The sequence below is a fragment of the Mytilus californianus genome, unplaced genomic scaffold (assembly GCF_021869535.1).
Source record: "Mytilus californianus isolate M0D057914Y unplaced genomic scaffold, xbMytCali1.0.p SCAF_4, whole genome shotgun sequence".
NCBI lineage: Eukaryota > Metazoa > Mollusca > Bivalvia > Mytilida > Mytilidae > Mytilus > Mytilus californianus.
In genome coordinates, this window is record NW_026262690.1 from 101,982,733 (window position 1) to 102,004,556 (window position 21,824).

Consider the following 21,824-nt stretch of genomic DNA (forward strand, 5'->3'; position numbering starts at 1 on the left):
AGGTTCTATGCACATACAAGTTGAATTCCTTTTAGCAGATTTCACTGAATCTGTATCAAAAGCACTTATTACTGGTTGTTTGACCTTGTCTGTATCACAGAATACCTTTATTTTATTTTGTTTGATAGCTAGTGTTAAAATATTGGCCTTTTGAGGCTGAAATTTCATGCCGGTTTTAAAAAGTAAAGTAAATAACTTTGCTTCAAATCATACTGTCTACATATATAGTTGAAAGTGACAGTCATGTTACATCCAGGCTCCATGTTTTATCATATCTAAACAAAGATTTGAGCAAAAAGAAGCATATCTCTACCTACCATATCATTTATATGCTTTTTAATATGCAAATGTGGGGAACGACCTAAATTGACAACCTGTTTTTTTAAGCTTGACATTGCTGAAGACAATTTTATTCACATGTGTTATGCTATTTGAAACTAATATTTCCATTAAAAGTAAATTTATAACATGTAAAAGGTTTTTTTTATAACTTAACAACTTCAGAAAATTGTGGTAAGTGAAAAATATTACATTTCATATAAGGCCTCACATCATTTGAAAACCTCTATTTTTTGGCACAGGCTCATATAAAATTTACTTCTGGCCATTTTTTATAAGTCTGAAACATGAAGTATGCTATCTGTTGCTTTTAATAGGTGATAACTTATACATAGAAACATTAAAAAATGTAAGTTTTGGTATATTTTGGTTTTTAGAAGCCCAAATTTGATAGTTGAAATTGTTCGAATTCAACGCCACAATTCAGCACCCAAAGTTCAGATATAAAAAATGCCACATTTTTTATAATTGGTATCATATGGCTTTGAAACTTTGTAAACTGTTTTATAATACACTAAGCTTAAATCATGCCAAGTTTTATTAGAATTGGTCAAGTTTTAGACCCCTAATAGGTGAATTCAGGAAATATTGAATTTGTACTTTGACAACTTCACTGAATGATCTATTGGTATTAATTTGTCAAACTACATGAGAATAAATGATTTCCACTTTTATTTGATAGAAATTTTGTAAAAAAGTGACATTTCAGCCTACATGCCCAAAATTGAACTTTTTCAGTTGTTTCAATATTTTTACAAAAGTAGCATGCTTACTTTCTCTCTGACAGATTTTTCTGGTTTTCTATTTGTGTTTGTGGTATCTAATGTAGATGTTTAACTCATTTTTGAACACTGAACACAAAAAAAAGTAGATAAAATCAGAATAAGAGTGCAAAATGTGCTGCTTTAATGGTCTTTGTCTAACGGTCAGTATGAAGCAAGTGAAAAATGAGGTTCTATGCACATACAAGTTGAATTCCTTTTAGCAGATTTCACTGAATCTGTATCAAAAGCACTTATTACTGGTTGTTTGACCTTGTCTGTCTCACAGAATACCTTTATTTTATTTTGTTTGATAGCTAGTGTTAAAATATTGGCCTTTTGAGGCTGAAATTTCATGCCGGTTTTAAAAAGTAAAGTAAATAACTTTGCTTCAAATCATACTGTCTACATATATAGTTGAAAGTGACAGTCATGTTACATCCAGGCTCCATGTTTTATCATATCTAAACAAAGATTTGAGCAAAAAGAAGCATATCTCTACCTACCATATCATTTATATGCTTTTTAATATGCAAATGTGGGGAACGACCTAAATTGACAACCTGTTTTTTTAAGCTTGACATTGCTGAAGACAATTTTATTCACATGTGTTATGCTATTTGAAACTAATATTTCCATTAAAAGTAAATTTATAACATGTAAAAGGTTTTTTTTATAACTTAACAACTTCAGAAAATTGTGGTAAGTGAAAAATATTACATTTCATATAAGGCCTCACATCATTTGAAAACCTCTATTTTTTGGCACAGGCTCATATAAAATTTACTTCTGGCCATTTTTTATAAGTCTGAAACATGAAGTATGCTATCTGTTGCTTTTAATAGGTGATAACTTATACATAGAAACATTAAAAAATGTAAGTTTTGGTATATTTTGGTTTTTAGAAGCCCAAATTTGATAGTTGAAATTGTTCGAATTCAACGCCACAATTCAGCACCCAAAGTTCAGATATAAAAAATGCCACATTTTTTATAATTGGTATCATATGGCTTTGAAACTTTGTAAACTGTTTTATAATACACTAAGCTTAAATCATGCCAAGTTTTATTAGAATTGGTCAAGTTTTAGACCCCTAATAGGCCCAAGACCACAATTAATGATCCCGCTTTTAGTTGTCCACGAATATAGTTCCTTTTAATTAGAGTGTATTTTTTCTTAATTTTTTTTCTTTCCCTTCCTCACTCATTTCTTAGTTTTTTGTGGGTGGAAATAAAAGAAGAGAGGTGAAATAAACTTTTGGATGTTGTATTTTAACTGATTTTGATATGGAAAGAGTGATTAGGCCAGGTGCAAAAAGGTGATATTTACAGTTTTCGGAACATCTCTTGACTTGTCAATAGGGGTATGGATGTGTATTGGCTAAATTTGTAAGAGTCATTGGTTCAATCTTTCTGAATTTTGGATATATTTTTGGACTAGTACTATACATTACACACACAAAAGATTTGACAAAAATGCAAGGTGCAATTTTTTTAATGAAACAAAACGTTATAAAGAACTAATAGGGGAATTTAATTGTGGTCTGTGGCCAAACCTTTGCTGTCGACACGATATCATTTAAATATCAGGTGTCCATGTCAACACTGTTATGAAATTCATTCTAAGTTTTACCCTTATCCGTCTGTACGTCCGACTGTACGTCCCAAAATTGGTTTCCATTCTCTAACTTTATTTTACCTCAACCGAATGTTATGAAACTTATACACACTGCTTATTACCACAAAACACAGATCAAGTTTGAATTTGGGTGGCGTCACTTTTACCTTTCTAGAGTTATGCCCCTTTACAAATGGAAAAATTGCTGAATTTTTGGTTTCCATTCTCTAACTAAAGTTTGACATAACCAAATGTTATACTTCTTATACACAATGCTTATTACCACAGAACACAGATCAAGTTTGAATTTGGGTAGTGTCATTACTACCTTTCTAGAGTTATGCCCCTTGTTACAAATGGAAAAATTACTGAATTTTTGGTTTTCATTCTCTGACTTAAGTTTGACTCAACTAAATGTTATAATTCTTTTACACAATGCTTATTTCCACAAAACACAGATCAAGTTTGAATTTTGGTGGCGTCACTTTTACCACTCTAGAGTTATGCCCCTTTACAAATGGAAAAATTGCTGAATTTTTGGTTTCCATTCTCTAACTTAAGTTTGCCTCAACCAAATGTTATGAAACTTATACACAATGCTTATTACCACAAAACTCAGATCAAGCACTAGTTTGGGTAGCGTTTCTTTTACTGTTCTTGAGTTATGTCCCTTTATTACATTATATTCTAGCGGGGGCATGGACACATTCCCCATTTATTCTTTACTTTTCCAGCTATTTATTAATGTTTTGGATTCCCAAAAAGTTAAGCTTTAAGCACCTAGGAAGAGATATTTAATGTTTGTCAAATTCAGATGTGATGTATCAAATGGTACAGTTTTAATGTTAGTCATTTTAACTTTTTTAACAATGGACTTTTCAGAATTTTTATGTTTGACCTTATTGTCATATATAACCTTATTACCATTATACTTGCTAGACATCATATGTATGTGGTCATACTGTGTGAATAACAGGGGTTTATTCTTATTGTTTTCTCTAATCTAATGTTAAGTCAAAAATCAATTAATATGATTTGATAAGAAGTAATCTTCATGCTATCTTAATTGTTGGTCCATTGATCTTCTGTCATAGTTTGATAAATTGCAACAATCAGTTACTTCATCTATCTTTAACAGAAATTATGTTTATGGAATTAGCTGCTCTATATAGTAGTGGTCTTAGGTCATGAATTGAATTTGACAGTACACATAATTAATACTCTGTAAATTCATTACCCTTCTTTTAGGGATCCATATCTGCCAAGCCATACTGATATTATGAGCACTTTCTGGTCATTTCATTAGGATTCCTAACCTTCAAGGTTAAATTAAATATTTCCTGTGACTTTGTAAAAGTGTTTATTTTTTCCTATGATTCATAAATTAACAAGGAAATTAACTTGAACCTCAGCCACCAGGATCAAGGATATTATTTATATACGCAATTCATATTCATTAATAACTTAAATGTATAACTTAATCTCCCATGAAATAAACAAAAGCTGTCAATTAAATGAAGGTAATTTAAACCTTTGAAATTAATAGTGTTGAAATACACTCACAAAAATACAAAATATTTGTTATTACTTTTTTGTCACTATGATAATTCCACAAAACAATAGTCCTAAAACAGTTATTTTTATTCCATATAATCTTATTCAACAAGGAAAAAAAATATGAATAAAATGAGATTTGGTGTATACTTCAATGAGAAGGCAACTTAACAACACAAAAAACCAAAAGACAGGTAGAGATCAATATATTGTCTTCACTAATACATAGGTGTCTGTACAATATGTCAACCACTATATTAAGATCTGACATTAACACAAAGTTTCCCAAAATGACAAAATTTTAAACACAGTAAGATAGTACATAAGACTTCTCCTGACAAGGTCTCTTACATGGGACATGGGCATCAACATGTGGCAGAGTTAATTTTTTTTTTTTAGACCTGGGCTGGACACTCCCTTCTTTTACCAGGAAAATAGAGCTGTCAAGGAAGGACCATCAATTCCATGCCATTCTTCAGATTTAAATAAAATTAGTCTGTATGAAACATGACAATCAGTAGTTTTTGTCTCGCTTGCAACTAAAGTCGCAGAATACGAGACATAGGCATTGCAATCTGGCGGAGGTATAAACTATTTGTATAAAGCTTCATATTTCAGAGAGCAGAAGAAGTGGATGGTTCATACCTTGGATACAGAGGCCTTATGTAACCAAGTATCCATCTGTCATATTTCCATTGTCCTTGACTTCACTTTTATGGTTCAGTGACTGCTTAAAAAATAGGGTTTTTTTTACATGTGTTTTATCAAGTCTATCTCAGATACTATAAGCAGTAGGTCAACTATATTTGGTGGATGGAATAAGGTGAACATATCAGTCTGGGAAGTGACCACATTTTCATAAATCATTTGTCAATGTTAAGTTTGTGTGTTTTGGTCTGTTTTTTCAAATACTATAAGCAAAAGGTCAACTATATTTGGTGTACGGATTGATTGTAAGCTTTACAATTATTAACATCTATTTGATCAGCAATCAAATTCAAGCTCCAAAGTTAGTGTGAAACTACCTATTCTAGAGGTGGTGTGAATCAGATGTGGATACCAAAAAATTCCAAAGATCTTTTAGACTACATACAATCTAAGACTCTTTCACCTTGCAATAGTATTAAAACATTTGACTTTTCTACACTTAATACAAATATTGCCCATACCAAACTTAAAGACAAATTGAAAGAGTTGGTCATGCCTTGTTTCATAAAAAAGAATGGCTTACGTAGATACAAGTTTCTTGTCTTAGGGAGAATTAAATTGTACCGGGTACTATGTAAAAAATCACTCTGATTCAAACAAAAAATTCTCTGAAACTGACATTATCAAGATGCTTGATTTCTTTATTGACAACATATTTGTTACGTTTGGAGGACGTGTTTTTCAACAAACAATCGACATTCTCATGGGAACCAACTGTGCTCCTATTCCTTTATTCTTATGAGGCTGACTTCATACAGGAACTTCTTAGGAAGAAAGAAAAGAAGTTAGCAGTATCCTTTAACTTCACATTCCACTATATTAGATGATGTTCTCTCACTAAATAATTCACAATTTGGTGACAACGTTGAATGCATCTATCCCATCGAACTTGAGATAAAGGATGCAACAGATACAGCTAAGTCTGCCTCATATCTTGACTTACATCTAGAAATTGACGATGAGGGTTGGTTGAAAACAAAACTTTACTACAAAAAAGATGATTTCAGCTTCCAAATTGTAAACTTTCCATTTCTATGTAGCAACACTCCAGCAGCGCCTGCATACAGAGTATATATCTCCCAGTTGATACGATATTCCAGTGCTTGTGTTTCCTATAATGATTTTCTTGATAGAGGATTGCTGCTCACAAGGAAGCTATTAAATCAAGAGTTCCAAGTGGTGAAGTTGAAATCATCCCTTCGTAAATTTTACGGACCCCATCACGAGTTGGTTGACCATTATGGAATATCTGTTTCACAGATGATGACGGATATGTTCCAATTATCGTAACTACAATCTTGTCCCCTTCACCTGAATGTGATCTATAGAATTAGACATATCAGATGCCAGATGTGGAGCAGGATCTGCTTACTCTTCCAGAGCACCTGAGATCACCCCCAGTTTTTGGTGGGGTTCGTGTTGCTCAGTCTTTGGTTTTCTATGTTGTTTTGTGTACTGTTGTTTGTCAATTGTCTTTTTCTTTTTTAGCTATGCATTGTCAGTTTATTTTCGACTTATCAGTTTGAATGTTCCTTTGGTATCCTTCGCCTCTCTTTTACATATAATTCTGGCAGGTATCATCTGTCCTTGACAAGTTGACCTCATGTACATGGTTCATAATTTTTAAGTTTTCCAGGTTAAGTAAGTTTTTAGATACTATAAGTAATAGGTCAGCTATATTTGGTGCACAGAATGTTTGTTATGTATACATGTTTGCCTGGCATGTATCATCTGATCTTAAACTCATTTTCATGGGTCATTGATCAATATTAAGTTTTCATGGTTTGGTCTGTTTCTTGGATACTATAAGCAATAGGTCAACTATGTTTGGTGTATGGAATGATTGCTGGGTGTACATGTCTGTCTGGTAGCATTTGTCTGACCTTTATCTCATTGTCATGGTTCGTTGATAATGTTAAGCTTATGTGATACATGTAGTAAAACCTTTATCTTTAAGACTTCCAAGATAAAAATTCAATCATGGTCAGTAAATCAGACGAGACAGTTCAGCGTGTGCACTATCTTTTCTTTAATTGTGTTTTTTTTTCTTTGGCCTGACATATGTTACAAAAATATCTTTTCTTGTATGACATAACACAGAATCATTGTTTTTATGCCCCCACCGTAGCAGAGGGGGCATTAAGTTTTACCCTTATCCGTCTGGACGTCAGTCCGTCCGTTCGTACATGCATCCCAATATTGGTTTCCGTTCTCTAACTTTAGTTTGCCTCAACCAAATGTTATGAAACTTAAACATAATGCTTATTACCACAAAATACAGATCAAGTTTGAATTTACAGTTCTAGAGTTATGCCCCTTTACAAATGGAAAAATTGCTGAATTTTTCATTTCCGTTCTCAAACTTAAGTTTGCCTCAACTAAATGTTTTGAAACTTATACACAATGCTAATTACCACAAAACTCAGATCAAGAACAAATTTGGGTAGCATCACTTTTACAGTTCTTGAGTTATGTCCCTTTAAAACATTATATGCAAGCGGGGGCATCATCTGTGTCCCATGGACACATTCCCCATTTATTTTGGAGTTGAAAGAAAATAGTTATAAATTCAGTTTATAATCATTTAGACTGACATTGGAGATAGAAGTGGCTTTAAATTGATACTGCTATCACTGTCCTTTACAAGGTTAAAAGTAAATGTTTATCTTTTCTATATCATTAGTGAACAGGTAACACAAAGCATTCACTTAATTCCATAGAAATTCCTCAGTTGGCAAGACACCTAAGTTACAATTATGTACAAGCTATGTATCAGATTGTAACTTTAAGACTGAATTAGATGAGAATTTTGTTTAAAGTACTTTAGATTATTTTAAGGGGGGAGGGGGGACATGAATATGCTTGAAATTGTAAAAAATTGGCCTTACAGTAGTGTGTGATAGTTGATTTTCATATGTTGATTAAAATTGGCCTGACAGTAGTGTGTGATAGTTGATTTTCATATGTTGATTGGGATGTGGACCATCATGATCCATAGCTTTTGTGTGGATTTAGGTTAAGTTGTGTTTTATGTAAATTTCTCATGATCCCTCAGTGATACACTTATCTGTGATATTTCAATATTACATGTTGTTTGTTCAGTACAATATATTTCTGTAATAATTTGGTCACTGTGACACACGATTCATGCACCTCTCTGTGATTTTGGGTAAGCTTTGACTTTTGGTCAGTTTATTATTTGGAGGGTAACTTCATACTTCATTCACAGAAGAACATAATTATTAAATGTTTAAATGTAACAGTAATCTCCTTAAGAAATGATATATTTTTACCACTGTAAATCATTATTATAGATATATCATAAAACAGAGTTCCCCATAACCTACATCTCCTGCCTTTCAGGTGCACCCTAATAATGTAGGTCAAAGTAATTACATCTTTAAGGTATGCATACCAGAATGAAAGTTATATTATAGATAGACTATAATATTTTACAAAGATGACTTGAATATGACATGCCATATCCACATTCTATTAAGTGTCTTTTAAAAATATATATTTCTTATATTATGAAAATGATTGTTCAGGGCAAATGTGTATTAGTTTTTTTGCAAGCTGTTAAACCTGAAAAATTGTTTAAGAGTGAAGCAGCTTGATTCAGTTCCACTCTATCAGATTGACCTTAGTTCCACTCTCTCAGATTTACCTTAGTTCCACTCTCTCAGATTTACCTTAGTTCCACTTGATCAATTTTGATTTCAATAGCTACAGAATTTTAACCAGAATCCCTTGTAATAATCAGAAAACCTACAAGAAAATATGTTCACAAATGGTGATCTTTTGTATGAAATTCTAGAAAAGATTTGTTTTCATAAGATTTAGGTAAAATAACAATTCAGATCATATACATGTAGTTTTTGGTGTAATGATGTCAGTATTATGGGCCTCTAGTAGAGTACCCCCTTTGGTCACTAGTTGCCTTTAAAAAATTGCCTCAAGTCACCAGGTCACTTTTAAGCAAACTATACAGTTTTAAACTGATCTGATTCTTGGTTTTAAACATTTTTAAAAGTCACAAGTCCTTTAAAAGGAAATGCAGGTCGCAAGGTTGTCCACCAAACCTCCAAGGTAGCAGGTCAGATTTGACCATGTTTGAGCCATTTTTATACGACAGCAAAAAAATTTGGGGTCATATATTGGTATGACGTTGGCGTCGTCGTCGTCCGAAGACACATTGGTTTCCGCACTCTAACTTTAGTTTAAGTGAATGGATCTTTATGAAATTTTACCATAAGGTTCAATACCACAAAAGGAAAGTTGGGATTGATTTTGGGGGTTATGGTACCAACAGTTAAGGAATTAGGGGCCAAAAATAAGCATTTTTGTAACTTCCAGACATAACTTGTGTGTTAGTTTATAGATCTCTCTGACATTGTACCACAGGGTTCCATATCACAAAGGGAATGCTGGGATTGATTTTGGGGGTAATTGCCTCAAAATTTTGGGAATTAGGGGCCAAAAAAGGGGAAAAAAACAAGCATTTTTCTAGTTTCATGACAATAGCTTGTGTGTAAGTGTATGGATGTTTTTGAAATTGTACTACAAGGTTCCATATCACAAAGGGAATGCTGGGATTGATTTTGGGGGTAATTGCCTCTAAACGTTTAGGAATTACGGGCAAAAAAAGGGGCAAAAAACAAGCATTTTTCTAGTTTCATGACAATAACTTGTGTGTAAGTGTATGGATCTTTCTGAAATTGTACTACAAGGTTCCATATCACAAAGGGAAAGCTGGAATTGAGTTTGGGGGTAATTGCCCAAAACGTTTAGGAATAAGGGGCCAAAAATAAGCATTTTTCTAGTTTCCAGACAATAACGTGTGTTCAAGTGTATGGATCTTTATGAAATTGTACTACAAGGTTCCATATCACAAAGGGAATGCTGTGATTGTTTTTTGGGGGTAATTGCCTCAAAATTTTAGGAATTAGGGGCAAAAAACAAGCATTTTTCTAGTTTCATGACAATAACTTGTGTGTAAGTGTATGGATCTTTCTGAAATTGTACTACAAGGTTCCATATCACAAAGGGAAAGCTTAGATTGAGTTTGGGGGTGATGAATCATAAGGGGGTTCAATAAATTTGGGGGGAGGGATTTTTTTTTCCTTTTTTTTTCTTTAAAATTTTCCATTTTAAATTGGTTATTTCTGATTTATGTATAAAAGCAAATAATAATGATATGGTTTGAATAGGTAAATTAAAATTTTTTAAGTTCTTAGACCACATTCATTCTGTGTCAGAAACCTATGCTGTGTCAAATATTTAATCACAATCCAAATTCAGTGCTGTATCAAGCTTGAATGATGTGTCTATACTTGCCCCAACTGTTCAGGGTTCGACCTCTGCGGTGGTATCAAGCTGCGCCCAGCGGAGCATTTTTATTATATTTTTATATTTTATTTAAAGACAATTGCATATTCCATCAAAATCAGAAAAGATTTAATGTCACAGTACCCAAATTTCATTGAGTACCCAATTTTCACATAAAGATTAGCAATTGAAATATGTCACAGGCATCTACTTCTTACAAAGTCCATAATAAATAACCTTAGACAATTGTCAAAATTGGAGAAATAAAACAAAACATCAGGATGTTTCGTTTAGCACGTGTTCATCATTTCATTATTCCTCATTACAGAATCTTATATTGTTAAGTAAAAGTATACTTTATTTTTCTGAATTGTGAATTTGAACTTTTATAGCATAAAACGTATACGAAAAGGCAGATTCATTTATGGTTTCTTTTTTTTAGTTATAGCTTTTTTGTCTTATTTACAAACAGTTATAAATGATGATGTTTTGTGTATACACCTAGTATTTGCTGATACAAACAGTTGTTGTTACAAACAACATTCTGATGAGCCAGAAATTCTATAATTAGGCTCAGGAATTTATAGCTATAATTACTGACTCAGCTTTATAGAAACCATAATGCTTTCCACTTGGTAGTGGTATTGTATCGAGTGCTCTTGTTGTTATAATTGGAGATCATTCAGTAGGAATAACGTAAAACAATAATCACTTATTCTGCAGGTGGTTTGTTTTCATCCATTCTGTTGGGTTTTAAATTATTTTTCCAATATATATACAATTTTTGTAAAATGCTTTCAAAACTTAAAGATTTGTATTGTGTTATGTTTTATTTAAGCATTGCACTAATCCACTAATTTTTATACGACCGCAAAAATTGAAAATTTTTTGGTCGTATATTGGTATGACGTTGGCGTCGTCGTCGTCGTCGTCGTCGTTGTCGTCGTCGTCGTCGTCGTCGTCCGGCGTCGTCCGAAGACACATTGGTTTTCGCACTCTAACTTTAGTTTAAGTAAATGGATCTCCATGATATTTTACCATAAGGTTCAATACCACGAAAGGACGGTGGGGATTGATTTTGGGGGTTATGGTACCAACAGTTAAGGAATTAGGGGCCAAAAAGGGGCCAAAAATAAGCATTTTTGTAACTTCCAGACAATAACTTGTGTGTAAGTGTATGGATCTCTCTGACATTGTACCACAAGGTTCCATATCACAAAGGGAAGGCTGTAATTGATTTTGGGGGTAATTGCCTCAAAATTTTAGGAATTAGGGGCCAAAAAAGGGGCAAAAAACAAGCATTTTTCTAGTTTCATGACAATAACTTGTGTGTAAGTGTTTGGATATTTCTGAAATTGTACTACAAGGTTCCATATCACAAAGGGAAAGCTGGAATTGAGTTTGAGGGTAATTGCCCGAAACGTTTAGGAATTGGGGGCCAAAAAGGGGCCAAAAATAAGCATTTTTCTAGTTTCCAGACAATAACTTGTGTTCAAGTGTATGGATCTCTCTGAAATTGTACTGCAAGGTACCATACCACAAAGGGAAGGCTGGGATTGAGTTTGGGGGTGATGAATCATAAGGGGGTTCAAAAAATTTGGGGGGGGGGATTTTTTTTTTTCTTTTTTTTTCTTTTTTTCCTTTTTTTTTTCTTTTAAAATTTTCCATTTTAAGTTGGTTATTTCTGATTAATATTTAAAAGCAAATAATAATGATATGGTAGGAGATACACACCAAACAGGATGTGTAAATTATTATATAATAAGTATTGTGCAATAGCAAGAAATTTTCAATTGCACAGTATTGCACAATTGCAAGAAATCTTCAATTGCACAGTATTGCGCAATAGCAAGAAATCTTCAATTGCACAGTATTGCGCAATAGCAAGAAATATCCAATAGCACAATATTGCGCAATAGCAAGAAATTGTCAATTGTACAGTATTGCACAATAGCAAGATATATTCAATTGCACAGTATTGTGCAAAAGAAGATACTTCGTATAAATTGCTTATTTCTTGATCAATTTCAATGGGGTTTTATTCTTGAATTCTTGGGGTTCTTTAATATGCTGAATCTAACCGTGTATTAAGTTTTTGGATTTTGGGCCCCGTTTTTAAATTGGTCCACATTGAGGTCCAAAGGGTCCAAAATTTAACTTTGTTTGATTTCATCAAAAATTGAATTATTGGGGTTCTTTGATATGCCGAATCTAACCGTGTATTTAGATTCTCAATTTTTGGTTCCGTTTTCAAATTGGTCTACATTAAGGTCCAAAGGGTCCAAAATTAAACTTAGTTTGATTTTAACAAAAATTGAATTTTTAGGGTACTTTGATATGCTGAATCTAAACATGTATTTAGATTTTTGATTATGGGCCCAGTTTTCAAGTTGGTCCAAATCGGGGTCCAAAATTAAACTTTGTTTGATTTCAACAAAAATTGAATATATGGGGTTCTTTGATATGCTGAATCTAACCATGTATTTTGATTTTGGACATTGGACCATAATAGGTAAATTAAAAAAATTGAAGTTCTTAGACCACATTCTTTCTGTGTCAGAAACCTATGCTGTGTCAAATATTTAATCACAATCCAAATTCAGAGCTGTATCAAGCTTGAATGTTGTGTCCATACTTGCCCCAACTGTTCAGGGTTCGACCTCTGCGGTCGTATCAAGCTGCGCCCAGCGAAGCATTTTATTTGTTTTGAATTCTATTTTTGAATAAAAAAAATTGTCAAATATTACTGGAACTACTATTTAAATGCCCTCTACTTAATTGCCACTCTGTTTATAAATTTCACTAAGTAGCAAAAGTAACAATTTCAATATTTTCTGATATGTATGCCCTGTTTCAGCGTTCTTAATGCATACATTAGTGGGAATTTGGTTATATATCTTTTTGAGGTTTTGGCTGTTGTGGAAAATACCCCATAGTTAGCAAAATACTTTTAAAATAAGCTCATGGCTATTTTAAATTGGCAAACAAATTCAGGATCTCCAAATGGAAAAAACCTGCTCTTTTTGCCCCTCAAAATTTACAACTTTTAGAAGACATTTTCATCCAATCCTAGTGCAGCATAATCCATTAGCCATTCTGACTGGTTTGTAATTCAAATTCTGACTGGTTTGTATTTCAAATTTTTTATTTGGATGTAAATCCACAGGCACTGGTCTCTGAAAAAGATTTACTGATATACTTTAATATAACACAGCTACTTGTCTCTGAAAGAAAATTTACCTATATACTTAAATATAACATTATGTGTTGTTATATTAAAGTATATAGGTAAATTTTTTTCAGACACTAGTGCCTGTGTGTAAATCATGTTATTCATTAAGAATGCTAGATTGTAAAAGATCTTTTCCTCCAATATTCGAAACATTGTCATAGAATTTATAAAACAAAATGAAGTGGAAGACTATTTTATATTCTGGGGGATGGTGGGGAAAATTTTTTTTTAGTGGATTGACTATTCTTTATATCTTTGCTTATTTTTGTCTCGCCTTGACGGAGAATGCTGTTTCTGGCATCGGCAGCGGCAGCATCAACAATGTATTAGTTTGTGATTAGATCTAGTTTATGGTGAACCACAGGTGGTAGGTCAATGATATTTGGTATACAGTTGTATTAGCATTGGCACATCCCATTTCCATGGAGATTATTTGGCCCTGCCCCCTCAGTCATGGTCTATTGACTTTGAAACTTTTGTTTAGTTTACATGTATTAGTTTGTGATTAGGTAAGTTTATAGGGAAGCACTAGTGGTAGGTCAATGATATTTGGTATGCAGTTGTATAAGCATTGGCATATCTCATTTCCATGGAGATTATTTGGCTTTGCCCCCTTAGTCATGGTCTATTGACTTTGAAATTTTTGCTTAGTTTACATGTATTAGTTTGTGATTAGGTCAGTTCAATGGGAACCATTAGTGGTAGGCCAATGTTAATTGGTATTCAGTTGTATAAGCATTAGCACATCTCATTTCCATGGAGAATATTTGGCCCCACCCCCTCAGTCATGGTCTATTGACTTTGAAACTTTTACTTAGTTTACATGTATTGGTTTGTGATTAGATCAGTTTAAGATGAACTGCTAATGTTAAGTCAATGATATTTTGTATGCAAATTTATTGGCATTTGCATGTATCGTTTCCATGGAGATTATATAGCCCCACCCCTCATCATGGGTCATTAACTTTGAAACTTTTACATAGTTTACAAGTTAATGTTTGTGTTTAGGTCTGTTTAAAGGGAATAACTTAAAATAAGTCAATGGTATTTGGTTTGCAGTTGTATTAGCATTGGCACATCTCATTTCCATGGAGATTGTTTAGCCATGTACCTTCAGTCATGGTTCATCGACTTTGAATATTTGCATAACTTACATGTTAAAGTATTGCTATTTTAATTTCAACATTTGCATTATCAAAATTACAAAAAGGCGAGACATATCTCTGTGATAACAGTTTATTTTCTACTGCTTTGCCAAGAGTTTATATTCACTTTTTACACAATTGTTTCCTGTATTTTGTGTTGCAGAATAGTTATTTTCATTCCTGTCTTATGCAAGGTTATTTATTTTCAACTCTTATCAGGCCAGGATATTCATTTTCCAAATCCTCCTCTTAGGGAAAAAACTATAGTAGATATATAAAGAGAAACTGAAAACAGAAAATTATCAGTAATACAAGATCAACAAAAAAGATATGAGGTCTAAAATTGTATTCTAGTCTATAATATTTTAGAGTGGCTATTGTTGAAAACGCAATATAGATCCAGATGAGCAAGCCTCTAGTTTTGTTAAATGAGATCCTAATTGCCTGGAATTTCCCAGGTCTTTGAAGACAATTGCCTGTTTAATCTGGAGTACTTTGTGATTAATTGCAACTATGTTTATTTTTTTAAGTATTCTTGTATCAAACTGACCAGCTCTTCGGTAATAAAAAAATAACTGAAAACCAACATTGCAGATTGTGCTGCAATTTTATTGAAAACTTATGTTTTTAGTTTGTCAATATTGTATGTACCCCCAAACCAATTTCAGGTGTATATAGTCATCACTTTGCCCTAACAAATTATTTCCATTAGAATCCTTAGTTACTCTTGCTTGATTAAAGGGCACATTGTATCAATGAAATTAGGTATAGGGAAGTCTGGAAGAAGCCTCAAGTTCACTGTCACTAAAAACAGAATTATTTTTCAACAATCCCTTTCATACAACATATCCTTATTTTTAGGCTGTTACTACAAATATATTTTTTTTTTAAAAGAAATTATTTTCAGTTCAGATTATGATGGATGATGGATTGGTGTTTAACACCCAGTGACAAATATTACATGCATGTCAGTACGGTAACATGTTAATGCAATATAAATATGAATCCTGCTTTGTATCATTAATTAAACACACTGAGCCAGAATTTTAATGTACTTGTTCAAAAGGTAAAAGTTTACAGGAAGAGATGTTACCCTACCAGGAGACATTTTTCTGGTTTTGAGCTTACCAGTCTTTGCTCTTATTCCTAAACACTGCATGCTAAGGCAGAGAAGCAGCAAATAGAAAATAGACCAGGACAGGGAATGCACCCATTATTCCAGATGATAACTGGATGTTCCTTTCTTAGTTTTTAATTTTTAGGTCTCAGGTCAAGGTCACAGCTGCTACAATTAATACTGTTAATTCAGAAATTATTGCATGCATTTATTATTACGATTTTTGTCTCGCCTTGACGGAGTCAAAAAGCGAGACATAGGTATGCTGTTTCAGGCGGCGGCATCAACAATGTATTAGTTTGTGATTAGGTCTAGTTCATGGTGAACCACTAGTGGTAGGTCAATGATATTTGGTATGCAGTTGTGTTAGCATTGGCACATCTCATTACCATGGAGATTATTTGGCCCCGCCCCCTCAGTCAAGGTCTATTGACTTTGAAACTTTTCATAGTTTACATGTATTAGTTTGTGATTAGGTCAATTTATGGGGAACCACTAGTGGAAGGTCAATGATATTTGGTATGCAGTTGTATAAGCATTGGCATATCTCATTTCCATGGAGATTATTTGGCTCTGCCCCCTTAGTCATGGTCTATAGACTTTGAAAATTTTGCTAAGTTAACATGTATTAGTTTGTGATTAGGTCAGTTCAAGGGGAACCATTAGTGGTAGGCCAATGTTAATTGGTGTTCAGTTGTATAAGCATTAGCACATCTCATTTCCATGGAGAATATTTGGCCCCACTCCCTCAGTCATGGTCTATTGACTTTGAAAGTTTTGCTTAGTTTACATGTATTAGTTTGTGATTAGATCAGTTTAAGATGAACTGGTAATGTTAAGTCAATGATATTTGGTATGCAAATGTATTTGCATTTGCAAGTATTGTTTCCATGGAGATTATATAGCCCCACCCCTGATCATGGTTCATTGACTTTGAAACTTTTACATTGTTTACAAGTTAATGTTTGTGTTTAGGTTTGTTTAAAGGGAACAACTTATAATAAGTCAATGGTATTTGGTATGCAGTTGTATTAGCATTGGCACATCTCATTCGATGGAGATTGTTTAGCCATGTACCTTCAGTCATGGTTCATTGACTTTGAATATTTGCATAACTTACATGTTAAAGTATTGCTATTTTAATTTCAACATTTGCATTATCAAAATTACAAAAAGTCGAGACATATCTCTGTGATAACAGTTTATTGAAGAATGGATAAAAAAGCAAGATTAATTTCAGAAAAATCTTCTTACAGATATATGTATCGAATTCAAAATGTGAGTTCTTATTATTGCGATTCTCACCCAGTCCCATTGTTACCTGTACGAACTGTGACGCCCGTATATGACACGGAAACCAGGCGTAAAAATCATACTTTATCCTGGCGTCATTGCAGTGTTTAAGGAATGCATGTCCAGGCGTCAACCAGGCGGAAACCAAGCGTAACTGAGGCGGAAACCAGGCGTAAAATTAGGCGTAATATTTAAATGAGTACGCCTGGTCCAGAGAAAACCAGGCGTAATATGCAAATGAGTACGCCTGTTCAATAAATGAACCAGGTGTAATATCCTTACATAATACTACACTTATTTCAAATCAGTGTATTACCCTAGCTGTGTACTTTTGTGTATTTAATACAAACTTCTGTACTGTTGCTTTAATTTCTCATTGTTTGACATAAAACTGGAAATATTAACTATTGAAGAAGCTAATATATTAATAAATACATTTTAGACAGACACTGGCTCAAATAAGTTTAAAGTTTAAATAAGAATTATGACAATTAATTTTTCTTGAAATAAAACTTAAGCATTTTAATTAACTAAGTTTTTTATAAATTAATGCCCTTTAAAACATAATGATAATACTGCAATTTAACTTCATGTAAAAGATTTTAATGTTGAATAATTATCCAAGGTTAAAGGTTTTGGGATTTCAAAATTACTGTTAGAACTTAAAACTTAATAACTTAGTTAATCTACTCACATAATTATTATTAACCATGTTTTACTTTCCATTTTTTTCACAATTTTTATTAATCAATTTGATTCCATATTTCCAATTTCAAATTCTTCCAAAAAGCACAAAACAAGCTGATTATCCCTGAACGTATGAAGCTGCCATAAGTCCAATCTTGCAAACTAAAACCAAAGAGCCAAATTTTGAAAAAAATTCCCATGATCCTTTAAACAAAGCATTATGGGTATTATGATTTACGCCATACCAACAGTTTTACACCCGTACGAAAATTTACGCCTTGCTTATTTCAATTTACGCCAGGTTTACCACTTTTTTCTACGCCCGTAAGGACTACAAATTTACGTTTCCTGCTCCCTTACGCCTAGATCTAGACACGTAACTACCACTTACGCCTGGTTTACGCCTTATTTCCAGGCGTAATACGCCTAATAATTTCATACGGGTAGCATTAATAAAAACCTTGCAATAATTCCTTAATTTACAGTAGTGAGTACTCAAAAAAAAAAATATGAGCTGTGAATTTGTAGTTTCTTGGAGCATGATTACTTGAGAAATCCATATCCATTTTTTTTTCATGAGGTTCCCGAAATTGGGTTCTGTATATCCGTGCTTACAAGCAAGCTTTTTTTAACACATGACGACATCTATATATTGATTGAAATTTCATCATAATCCTGGTTTCTAAATGAAATTTGAAAAATGAATTAAAACTATTTTTTTCTTTTTCGGCAATGTTATTGTTTAGCTACTTGTTTTGTTAATGATATTGTACTAACTATGTGTAAATATGTAATATTTAACAGATGGTAGACTCATTGCATGTGTTATGTACAGTATCTTCATTAATAATTATGTAAGACACTTGGTATCTGATCTCCTCCTGTGCCATACCATTAAGTGGTAATTGACTATGATTTTTGTGTATACTAAATCATATATACTTTTATTTCTGCTTTTTAAACTCTCAAATAAAATATGAACTGCTATTAAAATTTGTTGAGTAGAAATTACAGAAATGAAAATATGTCTACTTTTGTCTTTCTGCTTCCTAAAAGTTGAAAGAAATGATTTTAAGATGGAACAATATGAACAAAAGTGGTCTATGTAAACTAACTATTACTGTTGCTGTAACAAAAGCCCATATGTCTAGTCTTCCACATTTACTTTGGATATAATATATGATCGCTAGTTTTTTTTTTCATTGTCATTAGTATTCACATGCCTGTCTGATAATCTTCTATAGCAGCCATAGACTTAAGAGTGGCAGGAAAAAAAACATCATATTGCTTCAAATGCTTGATTATTTACAGCAGATCAATTCAATAACAAACTATAAAGTCGAAGTATCACAAAAATCAGACTTGGGACAGGGGCGATTCATGGATTTTTATGCCCCCGCTGTGGCTGAGGGGGCATTAAGTTTTACCCTTGTCCGTCTACGTCATTACGTCTCAAATATTATAAGTTACTGTTCTCTAACTTTAGTTTGCCTCAACCAAATGTTATGAAACTTATATACAATGCTTATTACCACCAAACACAGATCAAAATCAAATTTTGGTGGTGTCACTTTCACGGTTCCTAAGTTATGTCCCTTTATAAATGAAAAAATTGCTAAATTTGCAGTTTCCTCACTCTAACTGTAGTTTGCCTCAACCAAATGTTCTGAAACTTACAAACAATCCTTATTACCACCCAACACAGATCAAGATTGAATGTTGGTGGGGTCACTTTCCCCGTTCTAGGGTTATGTTCCTTTGTAAATGGAAAAATTGCTAAATTTACCATTTCTGCACTCTAACTTTAGTTTGCCTCAAAAAAACTCATCATAGATACCAGGATTGAAATTTTGTATTTACGCCAGACGCATGTTTCGTCTACAAAAGACTCATCAGTGATGCTCGAATCAAAAAAAAGTTAAAATTGCCAAATAAAGTACAAAGTTGAAGTGCATTGAGGACCAAATATTCCTAAAAGTTTTGCCTAATACAGCTAAGGTAATCTATTCCTGTGGTCAACCAAGTGTTATGAAACTCTTACACAATGCTTATTTCCTCCAAACACAGATTAAGTTTGAATTTGGGTGACATCATTTTCGCCTTTCATGTTATTTTCCTTTGTAAATTGAAAAGTTTCTGAATTTGACGTGTATTTTCAAGTGGGGGCATCTGTGTCCCATGGACACATTCTTCATTTATTTAAAAGAGGCTTAATTGCAGAAAAAGGCACAAATGCAGCTGAGCACAGGAAGGTGGACAATTTTTTTAACAGGAATACATGTCACCTTACATGGACACTTTATTCTGGCTTTGAACCGACCAGTCTTTGCTCTTAATCCTTAATGCCCCGTGCTTAGCGGAGAAGCAGCAAATACCAATCGTAAAGTCTTTGGTTTTACCCTGCCAGGGATCGAACCAACAACATGTATTTTGATATGGAATACTTAGATTAATGGAATAAGCAGACTTTAGTCAGTCTGCATTCTGCACATGATAATTGTTTTGAGCTTGGCACTGAGTTATGTGTTTAAAGCCTTTCTCGTGTTATTTTTGTCTGGCCTCAACTAAGCTAGACTTAGGTGTGCTGTTTTCAGCAGCAATTTCATCAATGTATTAGTTTGTGATTAGGTCAGTTTATGGGGAACCACAAATCACTGATATTTGGTATGCAGTTGTATTAGAATTGGCACATCTCAATTTGATTAAAATACAGATCCTGGTACAAAGATCTGTTAACACCCAGTCATTCTTTCTGTTCTGATAACTTTTATATTAACCAATGAAATGTCGGTCTCCAAACTTGTGAAAGTGTGTATCATTACAACAATACACGTGGATCCGGATATGTCGTTCAAACAGAAAGTAGAATGGAGCGTTCTCAGATCCTTGTAAGCAGGTGTAGACACACTGGATCTGTATTTTAATCAGATTGGGCACATCTCATTCCCATGAAGATTATTTTCCCTGCCCCCTCTGTCATGGGCTATTGCTTTTGCTTAGTTTACATGTTAAAGTTTGTGATTAGGTCAGTTAATGGGGAACCACTATTGGTAGGTCAATGATATTTGGTATGCGTATGTATAAGCATCATTATGAAGTTGGCACATCTCATTTCCATGAAGATTATTTGGCTTCACCCCCCTCAGTCATGGTCTATTGACTTTGAAACTTTTGCTTAGTTTACATGTATGTATTAGTTTGGGATTAGGTCAGTTTAAGGGGAACCACTAAGCATTTTCATTTTTCATTTCTTTACATGTCTAAATACCACCATTTTCATTTCAACATCTGCAATATATACTATCAAAATTACAAAAAGGCCAGACATAAAATTATATCTGTGTTAACAGTTTAATTATAAAGTCATACTTCAATGTAATTTTATACTATTGTTGTGGTTGTAACTTCTGTTCACCTTTATAACCCTGTCTTTCTTCAACATGTTATTTGTTACATCTGAGTAAATTTTTGATGTACAGAGTACTTGTGAATTTTGACCTAATTCGGTCAATGGCTGTAAGGCCCTCTGGGTAGTGTTGTAAGATCATGAAGATTAGTTCTCACTAAATATTATATTTTGTTATTACAAAGTAAATTTTATGCTTAAAGCTCAAAGTACAAATTACAGCGTTATATAGTTTACAATTATATAGATTGTAAACTTGATGAACACCAGAGTAAGATTTCTATTGACCTTTTAAATGTTGTCTCTTCATTGACCATTATGTAACTTAAAGTACCTGTATTTAATATTAGATAGTAAATGTATATTGTTTCTTTTAAATAAACAAAATAAACAAAGTTTATGTTTACAAGTTAAATGTGAGTTTTTCATTAAATATTTGAAATATGTATAATAATATAGTACAAAAATTTAAGAAAAAATGTGAACAATAAATGCTGCATCTGTATTAGAAGTTATAAAGGTGTAAAATACCTAACATATTACCTGTCTCAGGTAAAGTATTTGTCATAAACACACCTTGTATAACATTTTATCAGTAAAACGGATGTTTTAATCATTAATTTAAAGTTGTCTCCAT

At 33.0% G+C, this 21,824-nt stretch overlaps 2 long non-coding RNA genes across 2 annotated transcripts in view; both read left to right on the forward strand.

Annotated features, from left to right (window-relative positions):
* LOC127699016 (uncharacterized) overlaps positions 1 to 12,233 on the forward strand; it is a 28,412-nt gene extending 16,179 nt beyond the window's left edge. Inside the window, exon 2 of the long non-coding RNA XR_007981004.1 lies at positions 11,352 to 12,233. This is a non-coding gene — a long non-coding RNA (uncharacterized LOC127699016). The remainder of the gene's footprint in view (positions 1 to 11,351) is intronic.
* Positions 1 to 21,824, forward strand: part of LOC127699000 (uncharacterized) — a 58,789-nt gene that overhangs the window by 32,427 nt on the left and 4,538 nt on the right. The gene's annotated exons all lie outside the window — the stretch shown is intronic.